This window comes from Aotus nancymaae, unplaced genomic scaffold (assembly GCF_030222135.1).
Source record: "Aotus nancymaae isolate 86718 unplaced genomic scaffold, 86718_ANA_hifiasm-v0.15.2.pri h1tg000002l, whole genome shotgun sequence".
Classification (NCBI taxonomy): Eukaryota; Metazoa; Chordata; class Mammalia; order Primates; family Aotidae; genus Aotus; species Aotus nancymaae.
Window position 1 is genome coordinate 8,980,952 of NW_026988413.1, and position 12,965 is coordinate 8,993,916.

The following is a 12,965-nucleotide window of genomic DNA, read 5'->3' on the forward strand; positions in this document are numbered from 1 at the left end:
AGAAAAAGAAAAAAACCACACCGATAAGCAGAGATTCACTCCTCTTTCAGAGATATCGGGACGATTAATGAAGTTTGCATGAAACTTACCAAAGAGGTCACCATAAACTCCCAGGAAAACAGAGAGCTGTATGAGAGAGAAAATCTAATAGAGGACACTGTTAAAAAAAAAAAGAAACTTGTCTGATCATAATGTAAATGCTAACTATTGAGTTGAGAGACTAGAGGGAGAGAAAATGTGAGTGTGTGTACGCATGTGTGTGTGTGTGTGTGTGCATGTGTGTGTAGGTTATGGGGAAGAAAGAGGCTTATACAAGAGCTAAATTCTTGTCTTCCATCATAGGAAGTTAGATAAAATTTAAAACTGAAAAAATGAAGAAATAACATATAAGCCTGTTCTTCAGACCAATGGAAGTACCTATGGTGAAATGGTAACAGTTTAAAGTGGCTGCCTTCGGGGAGCAGGGATTGCACGCAGACGGGTGAGATGGGGCTGCCAGTTTTTTAGTTCTTGTTATGAGCTTTATAAGCTTTTTTCTTTTGTTATTGTGGTGAAATATACACAACATAAAATTGGTTATTTTAACTATTTTTAAGTGTATTGTTCAGTTGTATTAAGTACATTCACATCGTCCTGCAACCAACACCGACCATCCATCTCCAGAACTTTTTCATTTTCCCACACAGACACTGTCTGTATTAAACACTAACTCCTCATTTTAACCTCCCCCAACACCCGGCAACCTCCATTCTACTTTTGGTCTCTGTGAATTTGACTGGGCACCTCATATGAGTGGAATCATCCAGTATTCGGCTTATTCCACTTAAGATAATGTCCTCAAAGTTCATCCATGTTGTAGCATGTGTCAGAATGTCCTTTTTCAAGGCTGAGTAATATTTCACACATGCATATAGTATGCAAACTTTTTAAGCCACACACATTGTTTTGATACAAAAAACTTTTTAAGAATTTTTGTGTGTATATTATTTAAAATTTGGAAGAAAGAGAAAAAGCCATGTATGTCTGGCTAGATTTGGGAGAATTAAAAGGTCCATGACATTGTATCTGCCAGTCATTGCAGAAGGGCTGCTTGAGCACATTTTCAACGCTGACTGGACACACTCCAAGAAGAGGATCATTGATACAATGGATCATGGAGAGCTCAGGGTTCGGATAGGTGAGGACAGGTGAGGACAGAGTGTTGCTGGGAAGAGTGGGAAGTTGGGCAAGTCAAAGACAGAGCTTCTAGAGTCTGTGAACTGTGAGGCAGGGAGTAGGGTCTGTGTTGAGAGAATCCGGGAGTGGCTTAGCAAAGCCAAATTCAGGATTGGACCAAAGGAGCTGGATGGTCTTGGGGGTCATTTATGGGACTGTGGGGTGGCCTGGAGAGCTCCAAGCCTCCTTCTGGAGTCTGCCTCTCTGGACGCCACAGCACAAGGGGCCCCAGATGTGCACACGTGCCCTGGTCAGTGCTGGGAAGTGTAGCTAGAGGTTTTTAGCTCATCCCACCGTGTACTCATCACTGCTCCACACAGAAGTTTACTACTTAGCCCCTAACCTCATCTTTACCCCCCACACACACGAGCTTACACCTGGCCCCACTTTCACCCCCCGCCCCCGCAACGTACGGAGACAATTTTCGTAAGTAGGACAGACTCCCTGTAACACGTGGAAGGAAACTCATACAGGGGATAAGAAGGTCTTTCCTTCTCTCATTTTCCAGATGAGAAAACCAAGACTTGGGAATATCATGAAGCTTAGTTGAGGCACAAACCATGGAGGGGCAGAGGCAGGCCCGCTCCCTGCGGCAGGGATCTTTCAACCACATTCACCTCTCCTCTCAGCAGCACACACACAAATTTTCTCCCAGGATGAACACCTTTACAAAAGCATGTGCTAGACAGATGGTGGTGAATCTTCACCGCCTCCTCTCTGGGAGGGCAGTCACCATTTTCCCCTCTGGGGCCACCCCTTCTGTCTCCTCATTTGCACCAAGCAAAGAGGGGGAAATGTCCCCTGTATTCAGTGCAATGTGACTTGGAGCTTAAGATCACTGGCCTTGACCTTGCAGGGCCCAAGGCTCCAAGGCAGGCTCTCCATTTATTAGTGGGTGGCCTTGAACAAGGTCCCTAACCTCTCCAACCTCCAGCATCTTCATCTGTAAGCGCCAAAAAGAGAAATTACCACCCAGCGTGTCTGGGAGGGTTGTGCGTGGAGTGTCCAGCACAGAGCCTGGCCTGTCATCAGTGCCCGCTACACACTGGGCATGACTGGCCATGACTCAGGACAATACATGCAGCCTCTAGACCCCACATGGTGCTACCTGGCTGTGTTGTTGATTAGCTGTCTCCAACTCAGAAGGACACAGAAAAGATCATCTTGAAGTCCTTTCTGGTTGTAAGAGTCAGCATTTTTAGCCACAGACTTGGAAAGTGCAGCCAGATGGCTGTGGGGCATCCAGGGGCCAGATGGTGAGGAGAGGATCCCAGCAGGAAGGGAAGCAGTTTGCAGGGAGGAAGTTTGCCAGCTCCTGGGATGTGCAGAATATCAGACATCATCGGCGCTGTGCGTCCTCAAGGCTCTAGTGGCATTTGCCTCTTCATGGCCATCCAACATCCTTTCCCTCTTCCTATCAGGGCCTATGTCTCTTTTGGGGGACCCTCCTCTTTCCCTTTGGGTGTCTTTTAGGTGGGATAGTAAAGCAAGGTACACCCCTTTACCCCGGCACAGGTCAGACAGTTGTCCCGTGATAGGCCAAACACTTTCCTTGGGGACCCGCAGCCTTGAGCAGGGCAACCCAGGGATGGATGAAAAAACAGCAAAGTGGAGTGTTCAGTGGTGGCAGCTACTAGAGTGCCAAGCTCTCTGCTGTCCAGATGACCAAGCCGCTCTGCTTCCTGCCCGCTAGCTCTCCGGCCCACCAGTCACTCTGTGAGTTACCTAATAGCTGCACTATAAATATCTTTTTGCTTGAATTATCCAGAGTTAATTTCTGTGGGCTGCAACCAAAGAATACAAACTCACACGCAAGTGAAAACGCGCCAGTGGGAAGTAACAATCTACTGTTATCCTTTGTCCCCATGGCTCAGGAGTAGCAATCTTGACTGTTAAATGGTTATTGGGATCATGAATTTCTGCATCCACCCGTGAGAAAAACTAACTACTGTGGGAACTGCCTCCCAGACATAAGCAATGAGATAACTGGACAAAATATATAAAGCAATGGTTTTCAGACACCCAACAATAAGCAGAGGAGAGCAGGGAGAAGGCAAACGATGGCCCTGCAATGACCAAGCCCCGCAATGCCCCGGCTTACTGCCTGTGGTCTGCAGTGGAAGGACAGAGAATCAACACAGTCCGCAGGGGTCTCACTGAGTTGAAGAGGCAAAAATAAGACTTCAAGGAGGCCAGGGAACCTAGAATTTGTAGGTGAAAGTGCCAGAGAGGAGGAAGTGGCAGGAAGGGTTCTGGGAAACTGCAGAGAGGTCCCGAGCTGAGGATGAGTGTGCCTGGAGGGCTGTTCTCATTTTCTATTGGTTCATGACAAACCACCTTAGAGGCCTCAACGGCACAAACTTATTATCTCACAGTTTCTGTGGGTTGATGTTCTGTGCTTTCTTAGATTCTTTGTCTCTTTGGTCTCCATTCATTACAGGGCCAATTATGTCAACTGTATTTTCTTATGTTCTGTATTCTTGATGCTCTGGCATCTGTGGCTTCACTGGCTTGGCAGAGATGGCCCATCTCAAGGTTAGCCAGTTCTTAGAGACAGCAAAGGGCGCACCTGGGAGCACACCTTCTATATGCAGACTAACCAGCCCAGAGCCCATCCTCCAAACCACTTCCTTACGGAACTCCAACACACCATGGCAATAGTCCCCTACTCTAAATCACTCCAGGGCCAGGCATCAAGACAACTAGGAACAGCCTCTATGCCCCTAAGACTCTCCAGGATTATTCATACCAGCCAGTCCTAAACTGATGGCCCTGCTTTGCCTTGCCTTTCCCGGGGAAACATTCTGGCCCACGCTTTCCTGTCACTTCTGTTTTCTGACCAAAACTGGTGCTTCACCCATGTGGCTCTGCATGGCGGGGCACGCCCGCTTCTGTTGGATAATATAAGTAATAAACACCTTTCAATGGCATTGGACTCTGTGTTGTCTCTCAGTCACCTCCATAAATTAAGATCTCACAGGTACAAGTGAGACAGTCAGGAGTTCAGAAATATCTTAGCCGGTCATCTCCTTATGGCCTCATAAGGCTGAAATCTAGGTGCAGCCAGGCTCAGGCTGAGGCCTCTTTTCCAAGCTCACTGTTTTGGCAGAATTCATTTCCCTGTGGCCATATGATTGACATCACTATTGCCTGCTGACTATTGGCCAGGCGCCTAGGGGTGGACCAGGTCCTAGCCACATGGTCCTCCCAGAGAATGGCAATCCACCTTTTCAAAGCTAGCAGGAGGATCCCTCTCTTCAAGAAAGACCAGGACCTTCTTTTAAAGGGCTCCTCTGATTAGGTCATATCTACCCAGGATAATTTCCCTTTTATTTTATTTTTTATTTATTTTTTTAAAGGCCAAAAATTTCCCTTTTTATTAATCAGTCAACTTGTTAGAGACCTTAATCTGCAAAATGCCTTTACCTTTACAACATAGTGTAACCTAATCATGAGAGTGAAATCTCATCACATTCACAAGTTTCGCCCACAAGAAAAGGAAGAGGATTATATGGGGGTGCATATATTCCAGGGGGTAGGAATCTTGTTGGGAGCTGGGGGTATCTTAAAATTTCACCTAGACAAGAGGAAAATCTTTAAGTCCAAAAGAAAAAAAAAAAAAAAACACCAAAAACACACCAGTAGGCAACAGGGCAAACAACTCCTAGAGTTCACACAGGACCAGAAGAATTCATGTTCCAATCAGAGTGGAGAGATCTCATAATACCTACGGCACTGAGCAAAGTCCTCAGAAGGTTCTTGCCTTTGGGGTGAAGGTAAATTATTAATAGTTACTGTAGTTTCTCTTAGCTGCAGGGGATATATCCCAAAATACCCAGTGGATGCCTGAAACCTCAGATAATACCAAATGCTAATTATACTGTTTTTTCTTATACATACATGCCTATAATAAAGTTTAATTTACAAATGTGGCACAGTAAGAGATTAACAATAATCAATAATAAAATAGAATAATGACTGTATACTTTAATAAAAGTTATACAAATGTGGTCTCCTTCTTTCTCTCTGTCTCTCAAAACATCTTTTTGTACTATATCACCTATTTTCAGACCAAGGTTGGCCACAAGTAACTGAAACCTTGCAGAGTGAAACTATAGATGAGCGGGGACTGATGTACAGAATAAAGGCTGCTCTGGACTCTATCTAACAAAATGCAAAAGCAAGCCTCAAATGGAGTAGACTGACAGCCAAGTTACTTAACTGCATCCCAGAACAAAATTCAATACTCTTTAAAAAAAATACAACTAAATCTAGTATTCAGCACTCTTTAAAGGAATACAACCAAATGTAGTATCCGGTTTTACATTCACAACATAAAATTCATAATGTCCAATATGCAAACAAAAATGCAAAAATGAAGGAAAATATAGCCATAATCAGAGGAAAAACGGGTGCAGAATGGAAATTATGACGTTAGCAGAAAATTACTTTAAAACAGCCATTATAATCTTATAAATGTGCTCAAATATGCAAAGGCTGACAAGAACATAATGAGGATAGAAATAAAAAATATTAAAAAGGCGCAAACATAACTTCCATAGATAAAAATATAATATCTGAAATGAAAAGTAACTGGATTAGATCTTTTAGAAGGAAAGATGATTAAACTTAAAGACATAGCAATATAAGCTACAAAATGACGTACGCAGAGGAAGACGACAGGAAAAAAAAGCAGCATAAGATTTAGTGAGCTATGAGACAATATCAAGCAGTTTAATGCATACATATTTGGTCAGGCACGGTGGCTCACTCCTGTAATCGCAAGACTTGGGAGTCCAATGTGGGAGGATTTCTTGAAGCTAGGAGTTCAAGACCAGCCTATGCAATAAGCAAAACCCTGTGTCTACAAAAAAAAAAAAAAAAAAAATTAAAATTAGCCAGGTGTGGTGGTGTGTGCCTCTAGTCCTAGCTACTCAGGAGGCTGAGGTGGAAAGATCGCTTGAGTCCAGGAGTTTGAGGTTCAGTGAGCTATGATCATGCCATGGCATTCCAGTGTGGGTGACAGAGCAAGGCCGGTCTCTTAAAAAAAAAAGTGGGGTGTGTGTGTGTGTGTGTGTGTGTGTGTGTGTGTGATGAAGAAAAGAACAGAGAGAAATACAGAAAAAAATTTAATAAATGGTCCAAAAGTTTCCAAATTTGATGAAAATTAGAAATCCACAGATCATCTCCACAAATCCCAAGCATGAGAATCATAAAGAAAACTAAACCAAAGCACGTCATGATAAAGTTGCTGAAAGCTATTGAGAAAGAGAAAAATATTAAGACAGCCAACATAGAGGAATGAAAGCTGACTTCTTATCAGAAATCATGCAGTCCAGAGACGGGGAAAAGGAACATCTTTTTAAAAATACTACTAATTCTGTATTCAATGAGTTCTACACCCAGTGAAACTATCTTTCTTCAATGAAGGCAAAAATAAACATTTTTTCAGACCAACAAAAGCTGAAAGAATTCATTACCCATAGACCAACTTTACAGGAAGTAGAGTAGGCTTCTTCAGGGAAAGAGAAAAATGATATCAGATGAAAATGTGGATCTGCACAAAGTAATAAAAAGGGTCAGAAATGATACACATGTAGATCGATATAATTTTGTCTCATCTTAAAATCTCTTTAAAATATAATTAATATAGCTGAGCACAGTGGCTCACACCTGTAATCCCAAGATTTTGGGAGGTCAAGGTAGGAATATCGCCTGAGGCCAGGAGTTCAAGACCAGGCTGGACAACATAGTGAGATCCTTTTTTAAATAAAAAAAAAATAAAAACAAAAAGAAAAAATAAAGATAAGTATTGCAAAAATAATATGACTTTATTGGGTTTCTAATATACATAGAAGTCAAATCTATGACGGTAGTAACGCAGGACAAAATGGAGGAAATGAAAATCTGTTGTAAGGTTCTTACACTGTCCATGAAGTAGTAAAACATTAACTGAAGGTGAAATGTGACAAGTTAGTGATACTGTAATCTCTAGAGGAATCGTAAAAAATATAAAACAAAGAGGAATAGCTCATGGTGGAGACAAAATGAAATCATTAGAAAAAATGCAATCCCAATGAAGTCAGAAAAAAAGAACAAAATCTAGTATTTGGAACAAATACAACGAAATAGTGACTGGGCACAGTGGCTCATAATAGTAATCTTAGCACTTTGGGAGGCTGAGGCCACAGGATCACTTGAGGCCAGGAGCTTGAGATTAGATTCTATCTTTACAAAAGCAATTTTTAAAAAAATTAGCTGGGAATGATGACTCACACCTGCAGTCCTAGCTACTTGGGAGGCTAATGTGGGAGGATCACTTGAACAAAGAAATCTATAAGCTATCTGTAAGAATGCAGCTTTAGATATAATATGACTAGTTTAAGAGAGCGAAAAAATGTATCCCATACAAACACTAACCGAAAGAAAGATGGAAAGCCTATTTTATAACAGACTAAATAGACCAGAACAAGGAAAATTACCACATTAAAGAGGAATATTTCATACAAGACAACGTAACGATCTTAAGTGTGTACGCATCTGTTAACAGAGCTTCAAAATACAAGAGGCAACAGCTACTGAGATCAACTTTGGTGACTGAATTTGGATCTGAATTTTTACCCCCAAAAATAAACAGATCTTCATGTAATCTAAGCCAAAAAAGACAAATGAACAGCATATTGAAAAAAAAAATAGAACATACCTAAATAAAATTTCAGATTATAACAGAATACTATGGGCTGGGCTCGATGGCTCACGCCTGTAATTCCAGCACTTTGGGAGGCCGAGGCGGGCGGATCACCTGAGATCAGGAGTTTGAGACCAGCCTGGCCAACATGGCAAAATTCCGTCTCTACTAAAAATACAAAAATTAGCCAGGCATAGCGGTGCGTGCCTGTAATCCCAGCTACTTGGGACCCTGAGGCAGGAGAATCGCTTGAAGTTACAGTGAGCCGAGATCGCGTCATTGCACTCCAGCCTGGGTGACAAAAGTCCATCTCAAAAAAAAAAAAAGAAAAGAAAGAAAGAGAATACTATAATACTATGTACAACTTTATTACATTTCTAAGTGAAAATGAATTACTAAAAGTGACCTAAGATGAAGCAGAACTTAAATAGACCAATAATGACAGAATTCATTTAAAATATTAAGGATCTCTTCCTCACAAAAGGCACCACACCCAGAGGCTTACAGGCAAGTTTCTGCTAATCTCTAGTTAGGAATAGGTAATTCGTGCATTATATATAATATTCCAGAGTATAGAACGCTATACAAATTTCTCCAAATCATTCTAGGAAATTCACGTAATCCTGATAGAAAAAATAAATTACAAGAGCATATGCCGCAAAGAAGGCTATAGGTCAATCTCATTTCAGAGAAATCTAGACAAAATAGTAGAAAACCTATCCAATAATACAATCCCACATAACCGAGAAGGTCTTAAAACAGAAACGCATGGATGGCTCAATATTGGAACATCTATTACTGTCAAGTGGGGGCTCTTTGCATTCCAGAACAATCAGGCCCAATGTACAAACCCAGGCTCTCAAGTTATGTCGACATCTGGATTTAGCCCCACCACTCTCTTTTTCCCAAAAAGCTAAGGCTGTAGCTTAATTGGCCAGGTGCTGAGGGGGTTGTGCAGAAGAGCTGCTCTGTTGTGCATTACATAACTCCACACCTGTAGCTCCTGGGAGACAGGGTGGCCAGGGCGTAGCTTGTGAATGACTGTGATAATTAATATATCTTTATTTAAAGAAGATGAGTACCTAGGGGGTATAGCTCAGGGGTAGAGCATTTGACTGCAGATCAAGAGGTCCCTGGTTCAAATCCAGGTGCCCCCTTTGTCACTACCCTTTTACACTGGACAATTATAGTATAGCTCCTTGTCATCCGGTAGGCCAGACTCAAGGAACCAAATTTTCCAACCAGTGGCAACGACTGAAGTGTTTCTCTTGTGACACTTTTCATAAATTTCATTTTTACCTCCTCAGCCATAATCATTTCTTGGAGGGGTAGAGGGAGGCTGCCCTAGGTTTCTTCTGTTTCCCTTGTATCTAATTAGTACCATCCAGATTTTATTTGTTTATACCAAGCTTGCTTAAAAAAAGGAGTCAAGCCAACTTACAATAAAAGACACAATAAAACTTTAACTGGTAAAACAAGTATGAAAAGGCCAGAGCCAAATGTCCAGGAGAGGTGGTAAATAATTATTCCCAAGAGCCTAGGTTAGGAGAAGCTCTTACCGTGGAATTCAAAATATCTCATTTCCTCCTGCAGAGGGAAAACAGGCCAATTTGCCAATGGATAAAAATATTTTATTAGCTCTGAGGAACAGCAGGCATTAATACGATAGGTCTTAATAGATGGAACACTGGACAGATGATGGTGACTGCCAGGGCAACCGTGTTCAGCCACACAGGTTGCACATTACATAATTTTACCAATTACACAGTACCCTGGAATGATGCAACATAGCGACCCTGAATATTTGCTGTATTTTATCCCTTTTACCAAAAATGCAGAAACAGTGCTAAACATGTGTGTGTGTGCATGTGTATGTGTCTCAGAGGAAGCTACTAGTTAAGTACTCAATATTCATTCTCTTCTCCTCCTTAGTACTAGAACCCAGATTTCATACTGAGCAGTTATGTTCTCAGCTCAGAGACCACAATCCTGGGCTGTCTTTGGCTAGGGGTGGCATATACATGAGGGATAAGGAACAGTCAAGACTTCTGGGAAAATTTAAGAGAAGGACAAACATGTCATGTGCCCCTTTTGCCTTTAATTCTGCTTCCTACTTATAACATAGATGTGATGGCTGGAGCACAAGCTATCACCTTGGACCATGAGTCAACTTTGAGGATGGGATCCACATTTTAAGGAAGGCTGACCAGTGAGATAAAAGGAGCCTGTGTCTCTAAAGACACCACATATTCTCACTCATAGGCAGGTCTTGAACAATGAGAACACATGGACACAAGGAGGCGAGCATCACACACTGGGGTCTGTTGAGGGGTGCTAAGGGAGGGACAGCAGGGGGTGGGGAGGTAGGGGAGGGATAACATGGGGATAAATGCCAGATATTTAGGTGATGGGGGAATGGAGGCAGCAAACCACCTTGCCATGTAAGTACCTATGCAACAACCCTGCATGATCTGCACATGTACCCCAGAACCTAAAGTACATTAAAAAAAAGAAAAAGAAAAAGAATCACACACAAAAAAGAAAAACCACACAAGTAACTTGTCAGCCCTGGTCTGCTCACCTCCTGATATGGTCTGGCTCTATGTCACCACTCAAATCTCATGTCATATTGTAATCCTCAGTGTTGGAGAAGGGGCCTGCTGGGAAGTGATCGGATCATGGGGGCAGACATCCGCCTGTTATTCTCATGATAGTGAGTTCTTGTTATATCTGGTTGTCTAAAGGTGTGTAGCCTTTCCTTTACTCTCTTCCTTCCTCCTTTACTCTTTCTCCTCTTCCAGCCATGTGAAGATGTGCCTGCTTCCCCTTTAATTTCTACCATGATTGTAAGTTTTCTGAGGTCTCCCCAGCCATGTTTCCTGTACAGTCTGTGGAACTGAGTCAACTAAACCTCTTTACTTCAAAAATTACCCAGTCTCAGGTATGTCTTTATAGCAGTGTGAAAACAGACTAATACAGTAAATTGGTACCAGAGAAGTAGGGCATTGGTGTAAAGATACCTGAAAATGTGGAGGCGACTTTGGAACTGGGTAACGGGCAGAGGTTGGAACAGTTCGGAGGGCTCAGAAGAAGAGAGAAAGACGAGGGAAAGTTTGGAACTTCCTAGAGATTTGTTGAGCGATTGTGACAAAAATGGTGATAGTGATATGAACAGTGAAGTCCAGGCTTAGGTGGTCTCAGATAGAGATGAGGAACTTATTGAGAACTGGAGTAAAGGTCACTCTTGCTTTGCTTTAGCAAAGAGTCCGTGGCATTGTGCCCCTGCTCTAGGGATCTGTGGAACTTTGAAATTGAGAGAGATTATTTAGGGTACCTGGCAGAAGAAATTTCTAAGCAGCAAAGCATCAAGATGTAACCTGGCTGGTTCTAACAGCATATCATATGTGTTCACAAAGAGATGGTCTGAAATTGGAACTTGTATTCAAAAGGAAAGCAAAGCATGAAAGTTTGGAAAATTTGCAGGCTGACCATGTGGTAGAAAAGAAAAACCCATTATCTGGGGAGGGATCCAAGCTAGCCACAGAAATTTGCATAAGTAAAGAAGAGCCAAGTGTTAATAGCCAAGACAATGAGGAAAATGCCTCCAAGGCAATTCAGAGACCTTCATTGCAGTCCCTCCCATCACAGGCCCAGAAGCCTAGGAGGGAAAAAATGATATAATGGGCCAGGCCCAGGGCCCTGATGCTCTGTGCAGCCTTGGAACATGGCACTTGCTTCCCAATTGCTACAGCTCCAGCTGTAACTAAAAGGGCCCCAGAAGCATCTCAGGTTGCTGCTCCAGAGGGTGCAAGCCATAAGAAGCTTTGGTGGCTTCCACATGGTGTTAAGCCTGTGGATGTGCAGAGGGCAGGAGTTGAGGCTTGGAACATCTACCTGGATTTCAGAGGATGTATGGAAATTCCTAGATGTCCAGGAAGAAGTCTGCTGCAAGGGTGGAGCCTTCATAGAGAACCTCTACTAGGGCAGTGCTGAAGGTAAATAAGTAAATGTGAGGTTGGATCCCCCACACAGAGTCCCCACTGGGGCACTGCCTGGTGAAGCTGTGGGAAGAGGGCTACCATCCTTCCAGGCCCCGGAATGGTAGACCCATCAACATTTTGCACCATGTACCTGGAAAAGCCATGGCACTCAATGCTAGTCTATGAAAGCAGTCATGGGGTCTGTTCCCATGACAGAGTCACGGGGCAGAGCTGCCTTGGCTCACTCCCTGCATCAATGTGACCTGGATGTGAGATGTGGAGTCAAAAGATAATTTTGGATCTTTAAAATTTAATGACTGCCCTGCTGGATTTTGGTCTTGCATGGGGCCTGTGGTCTTTCATTTTGGCCAATTTCTCCCTTTTAGAATAGAAGCATTTACCCATTGCCTGTACCCACACTGTATCTTGGAAATAACTTGTTTTTTTTTTTTTAATTTTACAGGCTCATAGGTGGAAGGAACTTACCTTTTCTCAGATGAGACTTTGAACTTGGACTTTTGAGCTAATGTTGGAATGAGTTAAGACTTTGGGGGACTATTACAAAGGCATGACTGTGTTTTGAAACGTGAGAAGGATGAGATTTGGGAGGGGTCAGGGGTGGAATTACGTGTTTGGTTCTGTATCCCCACCAAAATTCCATGTCAAATTGGAAGCCTCCATGTTGGAAGAGGGGCCTGGTGGGAAGTGATTGGATCATGGATGCGGTCTGCCCCCTTGCTAATCTCGTGAGATCTGGTTATTTACAAGCATGTAGCACTTCCCTCTTCACTCTCTTCCTCCTGTTCTGGCCATGTAAAGATGTGCCTGCTTCCTCTTCACCTTCTACCATAATTGTAAGTTTCCTGAGGCCTCCCCAGCCATGATTCCTGTACAACCTGTGGAACTGTGAGTCAATTCAATTAAACCTCTTTTCTTCATAAATTACCCAGTCTCAGGTATGTCTTTATAGCAGTGTGAGAACACTAATACACCTCCACACATCCTTTGTGAATGAAAGATATAAATTGCTATCTTGTTGAAACCTCCAAGGACAGACAAATCCAGATGATTTTGAAAGCTCA

The 12,965-nt window shown here is 42.7% G+C and overlaps 1 non-coding gene across 1 annotated transcript; it reads left to right on the top strand.

The window, feature by feature from the left end:
* The first annotated feature begins 8,988 nt into the window (after positions 1–8,988).
* On the top strand, positions 8,989–9,060 carry TRNAC-GCA (transfer RNA cysteine (anticodon GCA)). Its single transcript has one exon. It is a non-coding gene; the product is annotated as a tRNA-Cys (tRNA).
* The last annotated feature ends 3,905 nt before the right edge of the window (positions 9,061–12,965 follow it).